This window comes from Aristolochia californica, unplaced genomic scaffold, assembly GCF_029961685.1.
Source record: "Aristolochia californica isolate CCGP_79_NKW_82.1479 unplaced genomic scaffold, dmAriCali1.0.hap1 SCAF_2, whole genome shotgun sequence".
NCBI lineage: Eukaryota > Viridiplantae > Streptophyta > Magnoliopsida > Piperales > Aristolochiaceae > Aristolochia > Aristolochia californica.
Window position 1 is genome coordinate 42,657,304 of NW_027181881.1, and position 24,498 is coordinate 42,681,801.

At 36.8% G+C, this 24,498-nt stretch overlaps 1 pseudogene; it reads left to right on the forward strand.

The window, feature by feature from the left end:
* Positions 1-8,375: 8,375 nt before the first annotated feature.
* LOC137955563 (probable histone-arginine methyltransferase CARM1) overlaps positions 8,376-24,498 on the forward strand; it is a 29,709-nt pseudogene continuing 13,586 nt past the window's right edge.

Below are 24,498 nucleotides of genomic sequence, written 5' to 3' on the forward strand. Positions count from 1 at the left end.
CCCGAAATTCTTCACCTTTGTTAATTCTTTGTAGGGTTTTATTTGGTCGAAATTGAGCTCTATTTTAACTACATATTGAGTTAAGATTTTTTTGTTTTTTTCATATGACATGAAGTCATCTTGCTCCATATGATGAACAGATTAATAGATTGTGATTTGTTAGTGCAATGGTTTATATGCGGCTTTTATTTTGTGTTTCCCTCAAATGAGACTGTAATTCAAAAAAGACCAAAAAGCAGAACATAAGTTTGGGCTTTTTTAAAGAATTACCAAAGTAATCCAATGAAATAGACATTGTTTTAAAAACTATATCATAAACCAAAAAATTAGATGAAATAATTTTATTTGGATTAACTAATTAAATATTTTCTAAAATTTCAATAATTTAAATTTGTATAGCAAATTATAGATATAAAGAACTTTACTTTGTCTCCCTTGCACATCATGAGTATAGCAAGCTTATAGATATTATGAGTTTATAAGCATGGAGAAAATGCCGCATACAACTAACCTTGGTAGAAGACAAGTCCATCCTCCTTGTCGTTTGAATATGATAAGAATAATATCGTGTAGTTTACAATTAGAAGTTTTTTGAAATTTTTGTTTTACTACTATGCCAGACACAAACAATTTAGTCATGTTTAAATATTGTTTAAAGCTTATTTGTAACGCTTCCAAACTTGGTAACAACTTATAACATGAGTTTCATAATTTTTCATTGCCCTTTGTTTCTTCTAGAGATAGAATTCAAATTTGTTCTCTATGGATATAATATTATTTGTTCCAAAAAAATGAAACATAAATAAGTTGTAGAAGCCTAAATTATCATTTTAAAAGAGAGTTATAAAATTTAAGTAAATGAATAAGTGAATATCGACCCATTTGATTTTGTCTTTTTAGTTTGTGATTTTTATGTAATAAAGGTAAGTTGACAACATTGTTTGTTACAAAGAGACCACTGAAGTTCCAATAATGTGGCTACATAATCTGCTCTCCTGAAAATCTTTCTTCCATGGCTTTTGCTCTTTTGATTTTTAGATTTCTTTGCTGACTAATTTGGGGGAATCTTTTAAGAGATAACATATTGAGGAACAAAATTGGAGGGTATGTTTCTTATTCTACCTCTATAATAAACTACTAAATCCGCCTTAATAGGGTTTTGAAAAGAAAAATCTTTTTAAATGTATAGTGATAATGTCAATAATTTTAATCTGGTGCATGCATGAATCCGAAATTGTTTCTGTGTGCTACTATGTTTTTTTATAAAAGTTACAATAAGATGGAAACAATCTCTGGCTTTAGATTTGTTTTTATTATCTTATGTAGATAGTTGACAAAATCATCATCAAAGGAGGATCAAGGCACACATGCACACATATACCAATACAATTTGTGTTGTAAACCACTCAAAACAAATCTAAACTTGGAAGGAAATGACTTGTATCAATTTGACATTACTTTGGACTATTCATTGACAAGCAATAGTCATAACTCGATTGACTTTACTTTCACTCATTTATTCATTGATAATTATAATTCTTTGTATATTTGTTGGTCTGGTCAATGATCAGGACTCAAGTTTAAGTGCAACTGATCATTTATCACTAACACTCGATGGATGATTCTAATTGTATAAATTAGATGCAAGATCCAAAAACTTCTTCGATGAATTATTTGATAAGATCAATTACTTAATTGAGATTTGTATATTATAGTATGATCTTCTCCATGATTTTTTCAATACCTTTATTTGTTTTTATTGTTGAAACAATAATCAAAGGAAATACAGTAGAGTGTGCATGACTTAAGTAGACTTGGGTTGAATATGTTATCATATGTCTGTGTTTTTTCCTCTTCTTTTCTTTGTATCTTTGTGCATTTATGTCTTATAAAGAATATAAAACCTGAAAGAATTAGGAAAATATTAGGCTAATAGTCTCCAATTTCATTCATAGAGAGAGAAAACATAAACTTTTCATTCTTCAGTAAAGATTAGGATAAAAAAGTAACTCCTAAAAAGGAAAATATTAGGCTAATAGTCACTAATTTTGTGTCCTTAAAAATCATTAGTAGTTCACTCCATTAGATGAAACTCAAGAAAGGACCTCAAAATTGTCAAGTTGTAAATTGTAATCCATTTGCATAGAGAAAACAAGATCTGTTACTCAGCAAAATGTTCTATCAACTTATAATTATCTAATTCAATTTTTGTTTATATATCTACTGCTGCTTTCATAGAGTCTGAAGTAAATTACTTTGTGGCATTTTTTTTCAGAGTTGGAAACACTCTTTCACTTAGATCCAAAGTGCTAACAAAAGAAAAAACTAGTTCCATGCTTGCCAATTCTTTATAGTTTACTGCAGCTATTTTGTTTAAGCTCTGCAATCGTTCAGTCTTGCAGAAATAACTTGGTAGGGCGAAGAAGTGAATCAGAATGACCTCAAGAATTGATAATTTTAATCTCAATTTGGCTCCTTCCCAAATGAAGCGAGGGAGTGGCAGCCCAAATAAACGTTTTGATGGAGAAACAAGCTCAGCTCCTGGTGAATCAGAGGAAAACAAACGTCAAAGGACTGAACCTCCCAAGGATAAGACAGTTGAAGATGACATGACTGGTGTCTATACTCACCCAGTTCGGAAATCCATTTGGAAGTAAGTCTTAAACAGCAAGTTTCTATCTTAAATGAGTGTCCTAAGTGTTCACTAATTTTTAATCTCTCTATTCATAAAGAATGATGTTAAAGAACACTTTTCTTTTTTATTATTAGGACTACTAACTTTTAATCTCTCTATTCATAAACTATGATGTTGTTGTAATTTGGTCTTGACTGCAGAGGATGTTTCGAAATAAGTAGCTTTAAGTATGGCAGCATAGCAGCACATCTATCAGATCGAGCATGCCTAAGAGTGTTTCAAGAGGCCTCTAATCTCCTTCCAATTCTTCACTTTGAAAAGCTACCAAAAGCTGTAGCATGGCCAAAAAAATTTACAGACTCACCCCCCACTGATCGCAACATTGCACTGTATTTCTTTCCTGAAACTCAGAGGTAATTGTAACAATTGCTTCTTTTCTTTTCTTTTTTTTTTTGTTCACTGGAGGGCACTCTATTTCTTTGCTAGCTCTTTCTTTGAATATGGGATTCCCTTTTGTTTAATCTACCAGGGATGAGCTTCGTTACAATGACCTGATCGATGAAATTATCTCCAGAGAATTCGTGTTGATAGCATCTGTTGGTCAGGCTGAGCTTCTCCTCTTCTCTTCCATGGAACTGCCCCAGAACAACTGGAGTAAGTACTCTTTCTACCTTGATAGGCGCCCTAACACTACCAGTTCTCAGTTCTAATCGTTTCTATGCTAATCGACATTCAGGGATCTTGGGCAAGTGCTATTTGTGGGGGTTGTTCAGGGAAAGAAAGAAACCAATCTCCAAGCCCCTTCTGATCGTAAACTTAAGCAGTGATGAAGAAGAGTTAGAGCGGAGAAGAGATAAGTGGCTGAACGAAAGCAGCCGTCCTTCTAATTTCTCAATCATTTACGAGCAAAATGGATCCTCACAACCTATTCGGCCAGCAGGTAATCTGAGAATCGGAGATGAGAGAAAGCCGTTTTCATTGCAGACTAACAGGTTCGGAGATGAGAGAAACCGTTATTCATTGCTGACTAACAGATTCGGAGATGAGAGAAATCCGGTTTCATTTCAGACTAACAGATTCGGAGATGAGAGAAACCAGTTTTCATTGCAGACTAACAGGTTCAGAGATGAGAGAAACCCGGTTTCATTGCAGACTAACAGGTTCAGAGATGAGGGAAACCCGTTTTCATTGCAGACTAACAGGTTTGGAGATGAGAGAAACCCGTTTTCATTGCAGACTCGAAGGTTCGGAGATGAGAGAAACCTGTTTTCATTGCAGACTAACACGTTTGGAGATGAAAGAAACCCGTTTTCATTGCAGACTAACAGGTTCGGAGATGAGAGAAACCCGTTGTCGTTGCAGACTAACAGAGTCGGAGATGTCAGAAACCCGTTTTCATTGCAGACGAGAAGGTTTGGAGACGAGAGAAACCCGTTGTCATTGCAGACTAACAAGTTTCGCCCATCAGCTTTCAGAACCTATTCTAAAAGCAATGGTGCAAATACACCACTACAAAGGGTCGACCTTGGCAACAACTCGAGGGCAATGCAACTGAGAAATATGCAGCTTCATGGTGATACAACAGAAAGTGAAAGAGAGAGGTTGCTGAACAACCGTACTGGTACTAATTTGGTCCTGTGTCCTCTAGAACCAGAGGGGATTTCACCTCCACCTGGGAACGAGGACGCTCTGGAGGTAAAAAGATGAGTTGATGCCGCATGAGATGGGTGAGATGGCTAAATTAAAACGCTACTCTTGCATGGCATCTTCCCTCTTCATTTTAGAGACAAATAAAAGAATATGCGACTGTTGGTTTTAAATCAAAGACATTGTGGAATTCGTTCTTGTGACTACCCCTTAATTCCTTGGGTCAATCAGTCATTATTGGATGTTTTTGTGTGTTCCTATTTTGAGAAGCTTCATCTTGAATCTTTGGTGGGAAGATTTCAATTTTGTAAAAGTGGAGCAAGTTGGAATGTCGGAGTTAATTTGGATTTGCAGGTTGTATGAATTTTAGTCTTGCATGTGACAAGCAGCCTTTGTTGGTTATTTTTTTTGGTTTTGTGGTGTTGAAATGACTAAACTTTCGTAGATCTTTTGGTTTGCAATAACCGAGTATCGTAGTAAGTGTCATGAGCTGTTGGAAATGAACACATACTTCCTATTTTTACCTTTTCCACGTAGAACACCCCAAGAGTGAGTTTGGTTGGTTGATTAGACCTCTGGGTGTGTAGATCCATTCTTAAGGAGTGAGTGCACCTCTAATTGACTTGTGATGGCCAAGAAGCACTAGATATGTTATAGATGTTGTTGCTTCATAGAATTGACTTGTGGTGGCCTAAAAGAAGTGACACCAATGTCAATTGATCAACCATCCAAAGTATTCAACTTTACAAGAAGTATATGGGGATGGAAGAGAGATTTCATCAATGCCACTGAGATGGTGGATTAAGATACTCAATGTATAAGCACTAGTTTAGTCACTCTTTCTGAATTTTTCATCAACACCAAAATCTCTTTTAGTCCTTGTGCTTTGTGCTTGCCATTTCCTCTTGTGTTAACTTTCTAAGGGTTTGTTTGTAACCCCTAGAAAATAAAATAAAAGAAAAGAAAATAAGAATTTGACCATTATTATTCTAAAAATTAATTAGTGACAATGAGATAATGATCAAATTCTCTTTTTCACTAACTGTTTTTTAATAAGAATTATGGTCAAATTCTCATTTTCTTTTCCATGGGGTTCCAAATAGACCCTAAGGGTACGAGGCCTAGATGCCCCAAACGGCCGCATAACTGGAGTGGATACTGTGTCATTGCATGCACCAGAAACGACAGGAATAATATGCATTTGTGACAAATTGATGTTGTGCATTATGTATGGTTAGTTTTCCTCTTGAATTCCTACTAGTTGCATTGCTTTGATCAAGGTCTTGGGCCGAAATAAGTTATGTCCTTTCTCATACCACTAATAAAACAACCCACACTAGTGCGGTGAGGCCATCCACACACCCAATTAGATAATTTCTCAAACTCTTCTTGATATTCCTAGACTATCCCAAATTGCCTCAATTTAATGAGTGTTCCATCAAAATTCTTGTTTGCTCTATGGCTGAATCTGGTACAAAAAGCATCCAATTTTTTTTGTCCAACTAGGTTGCCTATAGTTCAACAGTTATATAGAACCACTGCAACTCAACTTCCTCTAAGACAAAAAGAAGCAAGATTGACTTTGTAGTTTGCCATAAACAAAGAGAAAAAACTTGAAAAAGATATCAAAAGAACGTAAGCTAAATTAAATTAGAATTGAATATATAGAAAAAGTTGAAATTTTCTATTTGTTTGTGTGATTAGCATTAAAACCAAACTCTATGTTTTTGGAAAAATAGTAAAAAAAAGAGATAAATAAATGCTGGCAAAAGGGTTTTCTAGAAGGGCCAAACATTGTGAAAAGGGTACAAAAAAAATATATTTTAACATTGTCAAATTTTAAGATGTGGGAATCATGAACCGACTAATAATAAAACTAAAATGGAATCCAAGAATGATATTGACTAAAAATTTTAAAAAAAAATATGAAACATAAAATAATTGAACAATCGTAGTTGTATTTTATCTTTGAATATTCCTAGTTTTGAGAGCAACAATGTAGTTCTTAAAGAAGTTGTCATTTATCTTTATCGAAGTTCCTCATATAAAAATTTATGAACAAAAGCAAGATACTAAAACATACACCAAAATGTGGGATATTGAAGAAAAAGTGATAAGTTCCTCTTTCTAACTTCGGCATTCAAAAATAGGTCATTTCGATCTGCTTGAGATGAAGTTCCTTTAAAAAACAAACAAGATATTAAAACCATTATATTACATAAAATAAGAAAAAAATAGATATAGAAGAAAAGTCACCAACAAAGGAAGAAAAAAAAACTAATAGAAACTACAAAGATGGCACAAGCTAAGGGGAAGAGAAATTTAAAAAAAAAAGGAAAAAAAGGAAACCACAAAATTTCATAAACAAAAGAAGACAACAAGAGGGAAACTAACTTACAATGGGCTTGCAATGGGGAAGAAAATTAACGCATTTAAAACACAAATAAGAGAGGATGAAAGGAGAAGGACAACTTATCCAAAATGTTTGAAGAAATATTTTTTGTAGTTCCACACATTGGAGGAGGAGAGCAAACAACAAATGCAAGAAGAGTGAATGGAAAAGAGTAGCGGGCATCACAAACAACTAATATTAGGGTTTTGACATGTTAAATTTCATAGGATGAGAATGCAAGAGAAAAGAAAGAGAAGAGAGAATGTTGAAGAGAGAGAGAAGAGGGGAGAGAAAATGTCTATTGTTGAAAGAAAGAAAGAGTTATTGAGTCTCTTACTCAATGTCTTTATATATCCTCTTACACTTAGAATTCTACCTAAAGTAAAACTAACCATGTCCAAAAAACATTTGATAGAAAACATCATCTTTTTCTAATTTTTTCTTTGTTCTTGCTCCTCTTGTGAGACTTCCTCTTCCATGAGACTTACTTTATATATTTTAGAAAATTATTTTATTTAATACTCCCCCTTAAGCAAAGTTTGTATCTTCAACTTGCAAAGAAAATTCTTGAATTTCAATTTTCATGTTCCCTTGATCTCCAATACCTGTAGTTGAAAGTTTTTCGACTTATTTTTTCTCCCTGACTTTGATGTCATTTGAAAACTTGACATTTGTCACCATTGTAGGCTCTACCAAATACTTTTTCTTTGTACTTTTTGCTTCTACTACTTGGGACCACTCTTTTCTTTTACCAAGAGACCTAGCTTGTCCAAAATTATTTTATCGGCCCTACTCCAATATAAAGAAACTACATGAAGACTTCATCACTTGCACTTGATTAATTAGACTCAGTTGTTTTCTCCTAAAACTGCACCAAGGCTATAGTCCATTGTTTCTCATGGATGATGACACTCAATCAAGGAAGATAACATGACTCTACTATGTTGAAACCCAAAATCAACTCTACTATGTTGAAACCCAAAATCAACTCTACTATGTTGAAACCCGAAGTAAACCCAAAATATCTCATGGTGTCAAATTGTCCGCCTAGATGGCTATCAAGACAGGTAAATTGTGTGCTCATGAATTTAAAATTTATTTAAAATTTCTAACACTTAGTTATATGATTTCTTAGTGGAACCTTGTTGTCACGCAATATCCACATATACTTGGACATAGTATAAACAAACAAACACTACATATAAGAGATTTTTATGAGGTTCATCCAAATTAGTCTTATTGAGCACCCTGGTTAATTGATATCTCAAAGAACTTAAATGGGATTTTAATCCCATGGTTCCACTGACACATATAATGTGCACACCTTTTAAGTACATCCACTTCATTAGCCTTAACATGCAAGGAAAAATTTCACTTGTTTTCGTGACACAATGTGGCCAATCACTTGAATACAAGAAAAAAATTGAAATAAAATTACAATTCAGACAGGGAGACTTTTAAATTTATTGAAGATCCAAGTCAAATAATAAAATATAAAATATTAACCATTATTTATATATTTGGTTCTCTTGATGAGTTAAAGTTTGGTTCTCTTGCTGGCTCGCTCCTCTCTCAGACCGGGGTTAGCATTAGCCCGGCGCAAAGCGAGTGCGAGGCATCTGCTCCGGAAATGGATTCCGACGCATGTAATGGTTTCCTTCTGCACCTCTCGGCTGCCACTATAAATTGTTGCCATCTTCTCGCAAGCGGCCTTCCCAAGTATTCTGCACCATCGTTAGCGGCTTAGATTCCCATCTTCCCGCCCAAAACCCTAAATCCTCCCTGTGCAATACCCTGGTCCTGTTCACGTGCCGAACTAATGGAGGTTCCTATGGCGGGGCAACAGGAACCTCAGGATTTCCCCTGCCTCTCCATATCGACGGCTTCTTCCTCTACTCCAGTCTCTTCAGCAAAACAAGGAAGAGTGGTTGGTCGTTTCTCCGCTGACTCCGGGAGCGCTCAGCTGCATTTTCCAGAGTGCGGCGAAATTTTTTCTGTTGGTGTCGATCTTAGTAGCTCACAGGTTTGCGAACATTTTCATCTGCTTGGAGCGGGTACTCTTATAAGTTGTTTGGCCGGTCAGTTTTGACGTGACATTTGCAGTAGCTTGTCTGAATTATGTTGAGCATAATGTTAATTCCTTTCAGGACTTTATGCATGATAGTATATTGTCTGTTTTAATTTTCTTTTTTAAATTTTTTGAGGGGGTTCGTTATTTGGAGGAAATAATCTTTCGTGCTTTTATTATCTAATATAATATATATATTAATTACCCAAATTAGGTTTTATTATTTTCTACTTTTTTCATGAATTCATGATTTTGTATCATGTTCAATAGATAAATATTACTGAAATCCTGATGCTGGATCAGTGAGTAGTGACCATTTATTTGTTTGGCTCTTCAGCTGTTTAAGCTAGGCCCAGCTGAATCATTGTGCGTGACTGAAGATTCAAATCTCAAAAGAACAGATGAGGTATGGTTTTTTATTTTTTATTTTCACTTTGATTGAATGTGGAGTGTCAATTCAGTGGGACAACACTAGGAAATGATCAGCGGAGATAATATAAGGAACAGGTTCATGAACTGAGTGATAAAAATCAAATTGGTCCAGATTACCGTTGATAAAGTTTAAATCATGTATTTTGATATGAATAAGTTTGGTTATGATGGATGCAAAGAAAGAATTTATTGCACTTGTTTTTTTGTCTCTAGAGGCACGGGAATGAGCCCAAAAGTTATTGATCCCAGATTCTTAATAGGGAAAAAGGAGTATGGACCTGAGTCCCTGTAACCTTAGATGCACCCACTTTTCAATTTAACCTTCAAATTTCGAATTGGATGACTTGATAATTGAATACTTCTTATTCTTGCATTTTTTTTTAATCTCATGCACTCATGTCAATGTTCATTTGAGATTTTTTTTTTTATCTGTTTAAAATGGTAAAATGGAGATAATGACATTGCTGTAAATTCAATGAATTAAATGGTATTCTTGGAAATTGACCAATTTTTCTAATTTATTAAGGCAGAAAAAGTTGGGTGCAGCCAAGGTTTGGCTAAACTTGAGTCCAGCCTTCTTTCCCTCTTTCTACTATTGTGTTAAAGCATTTCCATTTCTAATATCTTTGTGATGGCATGTGGTTGGTTGTCTAATTGAGGTCACCCTATTTTGGTTTTATGTTGCTTTCTCCTCTCAAAAACAAGGAAAGTTCTGTCAAAGGAAAAAGAATGAAAAAATGAAAAAAAATATTGCTTTTATATGAAGAAACGAGAATTGCAGTACTCAATAGGAGCATTTACTGGTGGCATTTGAACTCATAATCTTGAAAAGTTCAGAATTTAGGAGGGGGCTGACATCAAATTGAAGGAGATTGCACAATGCTCCAGGCTCCAATGTTTCTAAAGGGTTTTTCTGTTGCTTGATTCTCAGTCTCTCTTTTGATGTGGAGCCATGTGGCCAGACTTCTTCCTTGGGGTTGGGGGGTTGGGGGGTTGGGGTAGGGTTTGGACTCAAGATTTGCTTGTGAGGCCTAATACGTGGTATGGGTATTTGTTTGTGCCAGCCAAGTATGAGATATGTTTAAATTTGGAGTTTTTGGCATACTCATTTGGTACATAACATTTAGTATTAAAGTAGGTTCCAGATCGCACTCAATTTCTGGAGACAATAGCCTTATGAATAGGGATACCTAGAACTATAAAACTTCACAAAGGAGGAACAGTGGTAAGAATTGAAACGTTATATGTTGTAAGAAGTAGTAGTATCACCACTTTTATTAATAAAACAACGGTAGTATTATTTTTTAAAAGAAATAGTAGTGTCACCACTTTTGCCTGGTGACTTGCCAAGTAAAGCAACGAAACACCAATTTGGGGCGGAAAACGTAAGTTGATCAGATGATTGTGAAGCTGGCTAAGGTAATACTGGGAGTCATTCCTAAGTTTTTAGACATTGTGGATGTAGTGGAACGTTCAAATTAGTTTAGTGATGTTTAAAAGTGGTAGCAGGAGCCAATTGTGACTTTATGGAAGCACTATGATGCTTATAACAATGTTTGGCTTGAGGTTTGGACAGGTTGGACTGATGGATGCTTGATATCATGCCAAATGATGGTGGAATAAATCTGAAACCTGAAGGTAGTAGTATTACATGAAAGAGGTGATGGTGGATGAGTTAGTAGTTAGGGAGAATGACTAGGCGAACAACAATCCCATCGAGGATACCTTTTGAGTGTCAATCAATCAAGAGAAGTCAAGATATCCTAAAGAACTGATTGCTGCAACAAAAATGGTAGCGACGGATGAGGTAGTGATAGCTATGATGACTGATAATCAATCTTCAAAAGAAGAGATTCTTTCAGCCTACTTGAGTTACCCAGAATTGGTCAAGGTGCGCAAACAGGAATGGATGCATTGGAAGAGCTTCTTGAGCTTGTTATGCGAGATTGCTTTGCTTAAGGGTGTTATGTGCATCTGATAGATAGTTTCAACAAAGAAGAAACCTAGAAAAACGTGGACATGATTACATACTATCTATCCAGAGGGGTGTGAAGCAGCGATTGAACAAGTCAAAATGTTAACAATGAGGTTTACCTTTGAGGGTGGATGTTAGGAATAGGACTAGTAGCATTATTTCCTTGTTATGTGTGGACCCTTTGATGTTCATGTTTAGGACTGTTCAAATTAGTAATATTTGTGAAAATTTCATTTTCTTTTTTGTCTACCTAACTCTTTCCAGATTTATTAATGCAAATCTTGGCTAGACCTTTGGCTAAGCCTGGTAAAGATTCATGGTTGATTGGTTTTTATGAGGTTGTGTGGGCTTTATGGGAAGGGAGAAATGAATGGACCTTTGAGAGTAGAACTCGATCTATTGGTGGAGTGATTGAGCATTGATTTGTTAAAATACTGCTATAGGTTTGCCTAGGACCAGCCGGTGCGGGTGGTGTCTTTAGGAACCACAGAGGTGAGGCTATTCTTTCTTATGCGGGGCCGGTTGGTATTGCCGATTCCAACACTGTGGAAGTGACTGCCCTTCTCCATGGGTTGGAAATTTTCAAGGACTGTCTTCATGGAAAGCCGATGATTGAAGGAGATCCACCCCCGTGGCGACATTGCCCCACCATCTCTTCCATAGCAGATATTGTATATTCTATTTCTTGTACATGGAAGCACATTCCTTGGCTGGTAGGCTTGCTAAATTTGGAACATCTCAGCAATCTCTCATAGTATTGGACGGTTCCCCTCCTTGTAATTTTGATCTTTTGAGCCTTTAATATAATCAAACACTATTTCAAAGAAAAATACTGCTATAGGTTTTTTTTGGTCATTTCACAGTCTGATATGGATCTCTTCAGTTCAGCAAGTTAGATTTCATAGTGGAACTTTACCTTTCAATTTTCATGGAATTCTGACTTGTATTTACGAAGTTATTAGAATGTTCATAAGGAAGGGTAGAATGGTCATTTCCATGTAATCACATAACTGAGATGGTTCAAAAGAGAGGGCTTGATTTCTGAGCCCTCATTCAATGCGGCCTCCAGTGCTGGTCTTCCTCTCTTTTGTCTCTTTTTCCCCCTTTTTTTCTCCTTTAATCCTCTCTATATTGCAATTTTACATGATTCATTGTACCTAGTTTTGGGTAAGTCGATTAGCTTCATTTCAGTATTTCACGAGTTCTGTTCTTAGGTCTAATTGGAATGAGGTGGCTGGCTTTATTGAACTTTGAGTTGTGCGTGTCCATCCTTGGCAGGCCTTGCCAGTGGGGTGTTTGAAGCTTAATTTTGAAGGTAGTTCTCAAGAGAATCAGGGCCCCACAAGGGTGGAGGTATCATTTGGGACCACTTGTGCCAGATTCTTAGGATGTATTCTGTGCCGTTTGGGGTGTGATTCTATGGAGGCTGAACTTTGGGCCTCGCTATGTGTTTTGCGGATACACCGTCTGCAGTTTACCTTGCCTATCGTCATTGAAGGTGATTCTGCTGTTGTCATGGGTTGGTTTTCCACAAGACGTTGGCCACTTTGGCAGTTTTGGTGGTTGCAGGATGAAGCTCTTGATTAATGCAAGGGGCTTTAGTTGCAGTGGTTATATATTGTGGGAAGTGCCAATGGCATTGCAGATGTGCTTGCTTGGAAGGGTGTTTCCCTCATGGGATCATTGAGAGTGTTGTTTATCCTTTTAATCCTGTCTGATTTCTTATTTTTTGTGGTGGTTTTTGTATGTCATTTTGACCATTTAGCTTGTGGTTTTGTTATTTCTGTCATTTGGCCTATTTCTTATGGGTTATTATCTTGTAATATCTGATTTCCCCTCTTAATGCAATTATCGTTCTTCTTAAAAAAAGGTAATATTTCCTTAAGGTTATGTTTGAGGGCAGTTTATTTATTTATTTATTTTTGAAATGAGGGCAGTTTATTAAAATTACTTGTAATACTAATGATGAATATGCAGTTTCAAAATGAAAAAATTTGCAATTCTCACCATTTTAAAAATGCAATTATCAAATAATAATTGAATATAAAAGCAAGAGGTTTGAGCAGTCGGGGGAGATTCCATATTTTCCTTGATGAGTTAGGAGGAAGATTTTGAACCAAAACAGTGTTTGTGCTCTAGTCATTTAATTATGAATATGTTGTCAGAAGTTCTTCTAAAACAATTTAGAATCATAACAAAGTCATTCCTTGAGCTTGAATGTGCCGTAAAGGTGAGCCATTATGAACACTGCCATAACTCATCTTCGAATGTTGGAGGCAACAAACTATGGAAAATGGTTACTTGATGCCAAGGTGAGCCATCATGATCTAGCGTGAATGTCGTCATGGAGTGGATTGCATGTTAGAATAGTAGCAAGGTGGATTTTATGTGTTTGTGTGGTTATGAGAATTACGTTGAACTAGCTTATTGTGGCGTAGGTGTAAAGGCTTAACTTTTTATGTTGGATTAGGAACTTTAGGTATGTAATAATGACATGAGGATTTTGTGAAAAAAATGCATGAGGTTCCTTAAGGAGGAAGATTGTTTTGAGAAATGATTATAAAAGACATTGGGAGCCAAACGTTGCAGTAAAGATACGAAGAGACTAATCAATTGGAAAAGTGATCGCAGAACAAGGTGTTCACTAGAGGCACCAATCCTAAGCCAAGGAATTAAGGAACCAATTTTAGCTCTAAATGGTATACATCCAAAAGGTGATCAAAGGGCCTAAGCATTTAATGGGAGATTTTTTCCTTGGGTCCCATCTAATGACAACTTTCAAATCCCTTCAATTAGAAAAATTAGTAATGTAACCCCTACGCCCTTGGAAAAGAGCCTGAAAATTGCAAAGTTATGGTGTAGAGGAGGAAATCCCAAACAACATTGGTCCTATTAGTTGGTTCATGGTTTCCTCTAGAGTTGCCACGAAATCTTAGTACAATCCCTCCATGGGGGACCAACTTTGGAGTATGATAAATTCATGACTGATTACCAGTCATTTTGGTGTTGTGCTGGTGATTCATTTTGGAAATTCTTATTGTCAAAAAAGTAAAAAACAATGGGGGGATAGACTTATCAACTACCCCACCAATTGTTTTTCTTTCTAGATGCTACAAAAAAATGCCAAAACAAAGAGCATCATTATGTGTTTCGCCAATTTATTCGTCAACATCTAGGGATGGCAGTGGGGTTTGTTTTAAGAAATCTAAACCAGCCCCACAACCCTAACCTATAAAGCCGCCCCCATGCTTGCCCCGACCTTCGCCTCGCTTTTTGATCCCATCCCTAAGCCCTGTCCCTGCTCTGCCCTACCCCATAATGGGGTTAGTTTTTCAACCTTGTCCACTTTTTGAGATAGAGTTGGTTTTTCAACTTTGTTTTGCCTTGCAACCTCACCTCGGCCTATAACAGTGTTGAGTTTCAATGTTGTCCCTACCTTGCCCCTGTATAGTGGTTTACTAATATAATCACAAAGTTTAAAGAAAAAATAAACTTAAAAATATTCAATTAAAATTTTTTATGGGTAGATTCTAAAATTTCTCAAGTTGGGGTGGAAAAACTTGTCCCCATCCCAAACCTATGTGGGGTTTTGGACTTCACCCCATTGCTACCTTGTGGCATCAAATAGCAACACCGTCCACTCATTTAGCCAGGCTTGGAGCAGGGGTGGGCGTGGGTTCCACATAAAACCACTTCATTGCAATCAGCATCACCATAGATTGCTCAAAATGATCAGTGAAGTCTAGGCCCAAGATTCTACCCAAAACAGAGTGGCCTTATTTGTGAAAGGTTGGCTTTGACCATTGGTTTATGATTGGGGGACTCAATTTGTATCCATAGGTCAAGATTTAAAAAGTAAAGGGGTTGGATTTAGAAACAACACATGAGATTTAACAGGCCCTTATATATAATTTATGTGGAATTGATGGTAAAAATAATAATAAAAGGTTTAAGTTTGACAGGATTTCCTTTAAACTATTATGCATTTTGCATTTTATGAAAAAAAAAGGAAGATTCTAATGTATTGATATATTTCATTGTACGAGTATAATTACAAATTTGATATTACTTTTAGATTTAGTTTTTCCTTTACAGTTTACAAAACTTGAATGGTTTGGACATCTATAGAGAAAAACTTAAATTTTAAGCCATCATTTAAATGAGCAACATAGTCCAAATCCAATCCTGATCTGCCTTGGGCTCAAAGTTGACAGGCTTGGCATGTTCTTTATTGTTAGATAAGGGTTCAAATCCAAAACCTATCTTCAGAAAAATATCTAAGCATGATATGGACATTGGGAAATCTCGCCTGATTTTAGGGCTAATCAAGGCTGTGGAGGAGCTCAGTGAAGCTCAGACTGGTGAAAAATAATGCCCTCGACAAAGGAGCACGAGGTTATAGGTGGTCTCATCCTCACCATTCCAAAGTGGGCAATTTTTGAAAATTTAACTGCTTTCCTCTTTCTGTTAAGCTGACCTATGGTGAGGATCTTATCTTTGCCATACACTGGAAAGATATTTTGAAAGATGTTGAAATACTCCAAGGGATGAGGCTGTCAATTGAATGTTGAGGTCTAGATTAATCAAATGCAGTTCGGCAGCAGTTGTGCTTGCCAAACAGGGAGCCTCCGTTCAATCTCTTATTGTTAGGGTTCTGCTTCCTCTTCCTCTGTAATTTTTCGCTTGTTAATACAATACATCTTTATGAAAAAAAAAAAGAGGTCTAGACTAATCAAATAGGTGTATTGGGAGGAGATAGTCTATGACCTGTAAAAACTCTTCCTCACTGTAGTCATCTCCTGCTCCTCTTATTTACGTGATTTTGAAATGGGAAAGCAAGTGGCTTGCTTCTGATGCTTGATCATTTGAAAGACTGCACCTCAAATAAAGATTTTAAGATTGATGGGCTCGATCATGCAAATTAGATATTTGGACCTCAATTTTAGGTCTTTGGCATTTTTTGAAGAGTTCAGCCAAGATGGGATCTCCCTTCCATACATCTAGCAAAAACTTGGTATGTTTACCACTCTGAACATGCATACTAGATCCATAACTATTTTAGATTTAGCTTGCAGAAAGATTTTGAAAAGGACTGGGGGCTTTGAAGGGACCATCTGGAAGAAGGCAAAGTTGATTATTGTATCTGTAAGATTTTAAAAGGATTGGAGCCTATGAAGGGATAAGCTGGAAGAAGGCAAAGTTGATTACTATATATGTATTTTTGTCCTATAAGCTCCTCCAGATTCTGGCTTTAGCTAAGCCAAATGTTCTCTGCCGTTAGGGCTAGAAACTAGACCTTATTGTAGCAATTGGCTGAGAAGTTTAACCAACTTTCTGGGGGTCTTATTTAGGAGGTGCATGTGATTCCGATTAAATTGATTGCCTCTGTGGTTGTTGCAACCTTTTCTCTTTTTTTGGTGGTTTACATCTCTGCACTCTTTTCTTCTCTGTGATTCTATCTTTAGTAATTTTTTGCCTTTGGCAGTGTCAAAATATTAAACTAAGGATTTACAAAGCACCATGTATATTAGGCTTAATAGTCTATGGTGTCAGAGTTTATTCTCTGTGTGCAGGTAATATTGTAGATTTTTTTATATTTTATATGTACTTTTAAGTTTTAATATTTGTAACAAAGTTTGTTAAAGTTTTCAGGCTTCTTATTTATTTGGTCAATGAGCAGTTGTTGTAGATTTAAATGGAAAATGATAGGTTGTTGGTGTCCGTCGATACTTTTTTTTTTTTTTTTTTGAAATGTTAAATGACTATGCTTTTTTTTTTTAATTCAAAAGTGCACACAAGAATGCTCTTAGTTATAAATTCTTGCTAATCATTCTGTATAGTCCAGTTTGTGTGGTGAGTGTAGGACATGGTCATTGTTATACTGATTCTTAGTGGATGAATCATTCAATCATATTTGTTTCTTTATGAGGGTCAAAATTCATATGTATTCAAGTATCATGATTTTTTATTTTTTTTAATTTTCTTTTTGCGCCAGAAACCTTATTCAAGGGCAATCACTATTAAATTTAGGACAGAGGATGAAAGTAAAGCCTTCCATCAAGCATTTGAATACTGGAAGAAAGAAGTTCTTGGTGCAGGGGCTGGTATGTTAGCACTGCATTAGCCTCATCTATTGACATGAACAATGCCACTTCTGTTTTGAGTGTGGAATACTGATTTAGCATCTTCGATATTATTTTTTGCCTATCACTTTGTCTCGTCATCGGAATCAACCTTTTTCTTCACATTAAACCTATTGTTTATTTTTACTTATTTCAGGAGTGAAGCTGGAAAATGGATCACTACCGGTTTCCAAGAGCAAATTTGATGAAAAAATAGAGGCCTCTTCTGCTAAAATGTACTTCCATTACTATGGGCAGCTTCTACATCAACAAAATATGTTACAGGATTATGAGAGGACAGGTTATATTATCTGACCGTCATGAGTTTTTTTTAGTAAATAGTCAACTTCTGAGATATGGTAACATCAACATATAAAAAGAATGTATTGTGCTTCTCTGAAGTTAAATCTAATCCCTGCCATGAATTTAAGCACATGCATGGGCTATGAGAAATATGCTTAACCTAACTAGTTGAATGAACTGTACTTGAGCCGAATGTAGTTAGAACTACATAATGCTCTGATATTATAATTTTATAGATTAAAAGTGCAAATTTGGACAAGTTTCTGTCCGTTAGACATGTAACATATGTACTTTGAAGGCTCTGTTAATTTCAATTAGTAGATTCTTGTGACTTTAGCAGTGCACCAAGGCAGATGATTCTTAAGCTATTGAATCACCTTGAAGAATTTTACAGAGCTCAAAAACTTCATTTGTAGACTCTTTTTAGTGTTATCTGATGTCTTCTGAGAGATGAAAGAGATTCCCATTACATCATCTGAGAGATGGGAGAGATTCCCATAACATCATCTGTCTGTCAAAGGTTGAAAATTCGTGGTCATGCAACTTGGCTGGTAGGAAGGGTATTTTACTGCACAAGCTAACATTTGTATGGAACTTGTCGAGTATTTCTCTAAATAAAATATTCTTTTTAAAATTTTCAGGAACGTATTATGCTGCTGTAATTGAGAATCGTTCAGATTTTCATGATCGTGTTGTTGTTGATGTTGGTGCTGGGAGTGGTATTCTTTCATTATTTGTGGCTCAGGTATGTAATGCACCTTATTACTGAGTGGTATGATTTCATATTTTCTGGAGGCAGTTTTCATCATAAAGTGCTGTTGAGTAAAGTTCTCTCTCTTTTTTTTTTTTTTTTTTTCATTTTAGGCTGGTGCAAGACATGTTTATGCTGTGGAGGCATCCGAAATGGCAGAAGACGCACGCAGATTGATAGCAGGAAATCCATCATTGGCACAAAAAATAACGGTCTAGTGTTGTTCTGTCATTTAGTGGTTAACTACTTGATTTAGTGCAACATTGCCTATTTATACATTTGAGATACTTTTCTTGAAAATACAGATTGTCAAAGGAAAAGTTGAGGAAGTTGAGCTGCCTGAAAAAGCAGATATACTCATTTCAGAGCCCATGGGTAAGTATAGTCTCATTCTTTTCTAGAGGATTTGTGGTTGTGTCGAATGAACCTCTTTTAGTTCTTCTATGCCAATGTAAGTAAATTATTATGTGATGGAGTGCAACATTTGTAGTAAATGTAAAAGTAGCAGATCAGCAGTTGTGTAAAGGAAAATTGATTGTGTGCGAGACAACTCACATGGCTTTTGGTAATGTGAAACTTATGTTGCATAAATTACTTTATTAGATCCTTGTTCATGTTTATAGAGGATTTGTAACTTTTGAAATGAACAAAATTGGCAGAGGTTAAGCCACTCAAGATAACATGCTCAGGAGAATGTGGTTATATGTTTCTTCTTTCTTGTTAATGGCAGATTTTTCGATGTCCTATAGTAGATCTATGCTTCTTGCCTATTGCATGCACTGAAGATTTATATGTGCCTTCTGATATGTGGTTGTATATCCCATTTGAGTTATGCATGGGGCTGGGCATGTCCCTAATATGTATCAGGTTTTGCCTTGGGGGATAAAACCAATGTTGCGGATGTATCAGTTGATGTGGTGAAGTATATTGAATAATAAAGCCAATATGCATCTGATTTTTGGGTGCCTGTTATGTATTAGAAAACCGAGACCCCTACCCCTGGTTATGCATTCATAGTAGATAAGGCCCTTGGTTCAATGGCCAGATTTGGGGGGGGGGGGGGGGGGGGCTTAATATGAGATCTTGGGTTTAATTTGGAGTTTCTTTTTAGCTATTCAGCTTGGGAAGTTTGAGACCTCACTATAATTTCTTGTGAATGGTTTTTTCTTGAGAATAGAGTAGTCCCACATTGATCGAACTTTAGAGAGCTTGTGCTTATCATTTGGGAAGAAGTCTTCTAACTTCAGCTAGCCATTCTAGGATGGATCCAAATCTAACTTAACATGGTAGGAGAGCTAAGGTGTTTCTTCTGTTAAGTCGAGTTTATACTCATTTAATTTTGTGCCTCTTTTATGTTGTCTTTGTCTTAAAGTAAGCATGTCATCTTTTTGTTTAAGCTTGGATGTGAAAGGGAGTGTTGCCATGCCAAGATTGCCAAAGGAGTTACCCTCAAAATTCAGCTTCATATAGCCCGGTTGAGGAGGTTGCCACTCCTGCATAATGGGAGGTCTAGCAGGAGAGCCCATCTGACCAAGGGCACACTAGTTGTCTCTGAGAGGGCAACCCAGGAGAGGAGAACTCCTTCCTGGAGTGGAGCCACGTAGAGATAGACCCAATAATAGATGAGGTAACCCTATCCTGAGAGCGAAATTTGGCGTTGAATCGCCTATTGTTATGCTCCTTCCAGAGGCCCCAAGGGATAAAAGCTACACAAGCAGAGACGAGCATCTTGCCCAAGTTGGACAGAGAGATTCCAAGGAGCAAGCAGCAAACTGAGAGAAGATCCCAAGGCAAGCATAGTTGAAAGTCAATCCGACTGATAATGCTCATCCAAATCAACCATGAAAAAAAGGGTATTCTTCTTACCGATGGCCGCTTGGTCTAGTGGTATTCTTCTTACATTAGGTGTGTCAGGTTGCGAGTTCGAATCGTGCCACGCCCCTCTAAAAAAAAAAAAAAAAATCAACCATGAAAAAGGGCAAGAGATGAGAAGTCGACTGATAGTCTCATTAAGGCCACAAAGGGAGCATGAAGCGCAAATACTATGGTTACCGCGACGTCTAAGATTGTCAGTTATAAGGATATTGTTAAGGCCAACACTCCACAAGAAAAATTGGACCTTCGGGGGAGAACATAGCTATGCTCTTAGACTAGGTAATTGAGATTTGTGAACAATCAAAGATAGAACACAGTTTTGTGTATATCTTGATATTTTTTTCAAGCTCAAGAAAGGAGCAAAACAAACTTTTTGACCTCCTACATTGCTTCGACTTAGAAGTGGGGTGCCTCTTTATTTTTTCCGTCCCCACTATGCAATAGAAGCTCATGGAGACTTTTCTTACAACCATATATGCATGTAGATAAGAGTGGATTAAGCATTAGATTTGAACTTAATGTGGTTAGAGACTTTTTGAATGAGAACACTAAGAAGTAGCTCCATCATGCAAACAAGTGTGTTACAACCCTCAATTCAGATGACTAGTGAAAGGCTAATTGGCCATGGGAGGTAGATGAGAATATAAGACAATTATGCTCCTATGTGAGCCCAGTGTAGGATCTACTCTTAATTTAGAGGTCTCTATGTCAAGTAGAAGAATCCAAGCAGGAGCAAAGGCCAGCAAGGAGAAGATAAGTGGCACTAAAGACGAAGGGCAAATTCATCTAGATGTCTCAAAAAAGTGGCACCAGTTATGGAGGGGCAAAAGAGTTAAGGAAGACTCTAGAAGAGGAGGTGCCAAGTCATCAAGGTGCAAAAATGTCCAACAAAAAACTCTAGAAGGGGTACCAACCCAGAGAAAGATTTTAGAGGTGTTTAAGTTTGATGAATTGCTTGGTGCACAAGCAAGGGGGCATCTAACACAGTTTCACATGGGAAGAAGAGTAGAAGTAGCTCTAGTTCTCAGTCTATAAGTTATAAATTATGTGAGTCTTGTATTCATTTAATCAAACACACACTTTTCTTTCATCTAGCTTTGCCTAACCCAAGGCATCTTGACCTATGATATAAAAGTCTCTAGATGGCTAGCCCTTGATTAATAAGGTGTCTATTGGTGTACAAAGTCTCGCCAGTTCATCTGTTACCCCGTGGAGGACAACCCTTGGCAATGGTAGGTGTTCTTGGTAGTACATTTCATTCCTCTCGTTACTAGCCATGTCCATTCATTAACGCAACCGCCCTTCCCATATGCTATAGCCCGATGTCTATAGTTTATAACCCTTGTCTCCCTCCATTCATTGTCTATCCACAACTTCTAGTTTCCATAGAGCTCTCCTTCGATATCACCAAGACCCACAAGATCCACCCTTCTCTCTTAGCCATCTCACCTTCGTATAGCAAAGCCTCTCCATAGCTGATGGAATTGTCTGGGCAAATTTTATGTGGCCTCCTGTTACAACATCCTCTCTTTTGATGCCTTCCCCTAGTCCAATAGCTGATGCAAATCGATCTAGAAGAGCCTAGTCTTCCTTTGGCCCTTGTAAAATGAAATTCCTGCTCTGGAGTGTGTTACATGGTAAGGTCTTGTCTAAGGACAATTTAGCAAGACCAGTTTCAGCTCTGGCCTCCCTTTCTTGTGATCTTTGTGGGTTTTCTGATGAGATATCTATTTGCATGTCTTCAGTCTTCTCTGGCCTCATTGACATGTGTCATCGCACCCACCTTCCTTCTCATGGGAAGATTATGTTGAGGGCCTGCTTTGTCTTCATTACCTGGCATATTTGGTTTAAGAGGAATCAGAGGATATTTCACATCAAGGCCACTTCTTGGCTTCTAACTGGCAATAAAATTCATGAGAGCATCATCTAGTGGCTCCATACTCTTGAAGCTCTCAATGACATCAGTAGCAGCTCCCGTCATTGTAGCACCTATCAAAGCGAAAGCCTACTTCATCTATTCAGTGCACCCCCCAGGTGAGGGTGTCATCAAGCTCAATTATGATGTGACTCTTTTGTTGTTATCAGTTGGTGCTCTGGCAAGGACCCCCTTGGTTTTGGGCCATATCTTTTCTGAGATTCAGGACCTTAGTTCTGTTGTTGTTTCCTGGTCTCATGTAAATAGGTCAGCTAATTCTTTGGCTGATTCCTTGGCCAAAGAGGGGGTCGCCCTCCAAAGCTATGTTGTAAGGGGCCCTTCCTCTCAGGCCTTTGTTTTTTGTTGTTGTTTGCTAATGCAATGAGCCCTTTTAAAAAAAAAAAAAAAAATTGTGACCCTTGCACTGAACAAATCATCGTCAATATTATAAAAAAATAAAGTAGAAACACTTCTAATTTTCGTTTTCAGATTTCCAAAGTGATTGGTGGTGCTATAGTATCAATTAGGAGTGCTTTTGTGTCCTTTTTTTTTTAAATGAAGTGGTTTTGTGTCCTTGTAACCATTTGGTTTCAAGATCTAGCTTTGCATGTGTCAGTAGGGCAAAATTCCCACTATTTTTTGGCAGTACACGTATTCTGCATCTTAGGTTAATTGTTTGATTATGGGGAATATTTTCTAGTTGGCTAAGGCTTGGAAAGAAACTGTGCTATCAGTTTGGATTCTACAACGGCTGAATTAACTGGATTATTAAACGGACTTTGGATTTTCAAAAGTCGTGCTTCTGGGCCCCTCTGTATTGAAGGTGATTCAAAAGTTGTTATCAATTGGTGCGCAAATAAAGATCGTCTTCCGTGGCGGCATTGGGATATGTATTACAATATATATAATTTAATTTCTTCTTTAAATTGTAAATGGAATTATATTCCTAGATCTTCTAATCATTTAGTGGATGCCCAGGCTAAACTAGGCGTCTCTCTCCAACACCTTGTTGTGGAAGGAGGCCCTGTTTAGTAGGTATTGTAATTTCTCTTTTCTTTTAATACAACTTACACATCTTATTTAAAAAAAAAAGTTGGGAAAGAGTTTCCTAACTTTGACTAGTCATTAGGAAGAAACCTGCTTAGCTCTTACATGGTATTGGATAATCCACATGTTTTTGTTTTATAGTGGCCTGCAGTTGTGTTTTGTGTGGCTCACTTGTGTATGTTTTTCATGTCTTGGGTTCAAGTTGATCCAAGTGTTGTAGTCTTCGATGTGAATGAGAGTGTTGCTGTGTGTTTGGAAAGATTTTTTTGAATATCAGTTACACACGCACACCACACTTTCTTCCCCCTGTGAGAGTTGAACTCAAGACTTTACATTAGAAGCCTTTCTCCTCCCATCCCTGGCCATTGAGCCAAAGGCCCAATCCCTTAGAAAGATTTTTTTTTTTGTGCTTATTATTTCAGAGGAAGCCTCCTAATTTTGCTTAGTCACTTTGAATGGAACCTGCTCCACTTTTTAGCATAGTTCCAAAACATGGTGTGGACTGTGTCATTGGTGATCTGTAAGATTTCTTGTGAGTGGCCCAAATTTTTGGAAATGATTTATTGTTCTCACTGGTAAGAAAATAGCTAGGTGGAGAGACATCTCAGTTTCTCACCAGTTTGCACTTCACAATGTGTTAGTATCTAGATTATTGATGTGCCTACAATGCTTATCTTTACAACATTTTATTTTGTGTATTCCATTTTCTTGTTTAATTAGTTAATAGGAAAGATGAGTTTGTACCTTGTGCGACTAATTCACTTTTTTGGATTTCTTTAGGCACTTTACTTATCAATGAAAGAATGCTGGAGTCGTATGTAATTGCAAGAGATAGGTTCCTTGTTCCCAATGGGAAAATGTTTCCAACAATTGGGAGGTGATGCAAAATTGTCATGAACCTTCCTATATTCTTGTGTTATATTTTATTCGTTTTGGGGGAAAAAGATGCTTCTGGAGGATATTGTCTGGCTAGGAACCTCTTCAATAGGCTTATCTTGTGTGGTAAATCACCAGTCAAATAAAGGAATCAGTTGTAGCTTTACTTGCAAGCTTGAAGGTTGGAGGTGTGCAAAGAGCCAGTATCTTGTGTGGTAATCACCAGTCAAGTAGAAAAGGAAACTGCTTTAAATTTAATATTACCCCTCCAACCCTACTCCTTTTTTTCTCCTTACACAGATTTTCAACATTATCAGAGCTTTTGGAGTTGGCTGCATGAATCCTCTCCTTTAACCATGCATGCAAAAGGATAATAAGTTGTAATCAAATGTTAAGTATATGCAAAACAAGCATTACCTTTTTAAACCTTGAAGGATTCTCAAATTTGGCTACAGTCTCC